Raw genomic sequence first — 2792 nt, 5'->3', positions numbered from 1 at the left:
TCATTTTCTGATGAAGGGTCTAGGCCCGAAACGTCAGCCTTCCTGCTCCTATGATGCTGCTTGGCCTGCTGTGTTCATCCAGCTCTACGCCTTGTTATCTCAGATTCTCCAGCATCTGCAGTTCCTACTATCTCTGATACAATTGTTGGTGGAACTCAGCAGGTCTGGCAGCATCTGTGGGAAGAAAGTAGAGTTCAAGTTTCAGGTCCAGCAACTCTTCATGTTCTGAAGAAGCATTACTGGACTTGAAACATTAACTCTGCTTTCTCCCCTTAAATGCTGCCACACCTATTGGGTTTCACCAGCAATATCTGTTTTTGATTCATATGGGCCTATATTAGCTGAGATATAAGAATACAAGAACAGGGAGGTTATATTGGAACTGTACAAAACACTGACCAGGACATAAAGGAGGTGTCTGTGCAGTTCTGGAAGGACATGATGTTGTAGAGGACATTTACTGGAACACTACCTGGGCTGGAGGGTCTGAGCTGTGAGGAAAGATTGGGTAGACTGGGATTGTTTTCCTTGGAGCAGTGAAAATTGAGAGGGACCTGATAGAGGGGTATAAGAACATGAGGGAGATAGATAGGGTGGATAGGAAGGCCGTTTTTCCATTTGTGGAGAAATCAATAAGCAGGGGCATAGATTTAAGGTCAGAGGTCGAAGGCGAAGAAGTAATTTGATTTTGGAGAATGTTGGGAATCCGGAACTCTCTGCCTGAATGGATTGTTGAATCAGAAACATTGGTAACATTGGACAGCATTTCGATTCACTTGCATTGCCATAGCCTCCAGGCCTCTGAGCCATGAGCTCGAAAATGGGATTTGTGTTGTCAGATCTTTGTGCAGACATTATGGGCTGAATGGCCTTCTTTTGTGCTGTAAAGGTTTTAGAGTGTATGAGTGTATAAGAACAGCTCCAAGAATGCGCACCAAGCTTAACACTATCCATGCTAGGTCAAATTCCTGGAACTCCCGAACAGCACAATCAATTCACCTACAGCACCATGGACTGCAGCAGTTCAAGGAGGCAGCTCACCCCCACAGTCTCAAGGGTGACGGATAGTAAATGTTGGCTGATCCAAGGACTCCCACATCCCATAAAAGAATTTTAAGAAGCCCGGTCATTGGCTCATTGTTTGCTGCTGGTAATTTGTCCTGAGCCATTCACTTGGTGACTGGTACCTTGCTATTTCCTTTCAGCCCCACAGGTAGGCAAAGGCTGGTCTGACGCCTACCTCAGCACTGGGGAGAATTGAATCCACCACGTTGACATTTCTGTGAATCCCACAATGGCTATCCTGCCCATTTGCCCCAGTGCATCAAAAATGAATGAAAATTTGAACAACAGTGCTTAGATGACATATTACTGAAAAGTGGTATATTGTGAAATGTTGGAATATTTAAAGAATTTGTGTAACTTCGAGTTGTGCAAATGACTTCTTGGCAAGCTCAGGGCTGATCTGCTGATTTTGCAACTCTCAATGTGATTGAGAAAGTTTGGAATGAGCTATTGGCCAGTGCAAAAGAATGTCAAATTCAACTCAAACAGCTCGAGATTCCATGATGCTCAGAAATAATTAGGGGAGTAAATGGGGGAATTTTCAAACTTCAATTAACAGGGGAGTCCCAACTTAGTCTCAGAATCCCTACAGCGTGGAAACAGGCCAACACGCCCAATAAGTCCACACCAACCCTCTGAAGACCATCCCACCCATCCCTTTACCCTATAACCCTGCATTTCCCATGGCTAATGCACCTAACCTACACATTCCTGAACAATATGGAAAATTTAGCATGGCCAATCCACCTAGCCTGTACATCTTTGGTCTGTGAGAGGAAACTGCAGCACCTGGTGGAAGCCCAAGCAGGCAATGTGCAAACTCCACTCAGACATTTGCCCAAGAATGGAATCAAAACCAGGTCCCTGGTGCTGCAAGGCAGCAGTGCTAACCACTGAGCCACAATGCCATCAAATCAGTGATTTGACCACAGCTACTTATATTTAATCAAGTTCAATCCATCGAAGGAGGGAACTGATGTCTTCAGTCTAAATTTGCTGAGGTTTCAAATATTCTTGGGCAATTCAGCTGTAGGAGGATGCAAGAGACTGGAATGTGGCCCACACAGCATCAGACACGTGATATGAAAACAGAAACTGGTGTGTAATTGGCAAAACGGGAATTTACCACTGAGAAAAACAGAGAGTTCAAATTTATTAAAACTGGTGGGAGATTCAAAAAGGTTAGGAAGCAGAGAGACTGGGTTGCAGGAATTACACAATTATAATACTTAATCAGAGTACGCAGTGGGCATGGTTAAGCAGAACTACATTTTACTAAAAATGGATTTGTGTAATCTGAAAAGAAGTCCACATACAGTTCCAAAAGGGAACATTAGGTCACCTTCTCGAAGCAAGTCCATGTTGCTGGAGGGAGGGAGTAAAGGACCTTCAGAAAACTGATTCCTGGGACAAAGGTATTGAATCCTGGAGGCATGCCCAGTCAGAGTCAGTGTGTGTGGAACTGTACTCCAGTGCGAGTCAGTGTGTGTGGGACTATACCCCCGTGAGAGTCAGTGTGTAGGACTGTACCCCAGTGAGAGTCAGTGTGTGTGGGACTGTACCCCAGTGAGAGTCAGTGTGTGTGGGACTATACCCCAGTGAGAGTCAGTGCGTGTGGGACCGTACCCCAGTGACAGTCAGTGTGTGGGGAGCCGTACCCCAGTGACAGTCAGTGTGTGTGAGCCGTACCCCAGTGAGAGGCAGTGTACGTGGGACTCTACCCCAGT

The 2792-nt window shown here is 45.6% G+C and overlaps 1 protein-coding gene across 1 annotated transcript in view; it reads right to left on the bottom strand.

Annotated features, from left to right (window-relative positions):
• Positions 1-2792, bottom strand: part of slc2a6 (solute carrier family 2 member 6) — a 45578-nt gene that overhangs the window by 32824 nt on the left and 9962 nt on the right. The gene's annotated exons all lie outside the window — the stretch shown is intronic.

This window comes from Rhincodon typus, chromosome 28 (genome assembly GCF_021869965.1).
Source record: "Rhincodon typus isolate 14 chromosome 28, sRhiTyp1.1, whole genome shotgun sequence".
NCBI classification, from domain to species: domain Eukaryota; kingdom Metazoa; phylum Chordata; class Chondrichthyes; order Orectolobiformes; family Rhincodontidae; genus Rhincodon; species Rhincodon typus.
The sequence above is the reverse complement of the archived record's forward strand: the minus strand, read 5'-3'. Positions and strand labels throughout refer to the sequence as shown.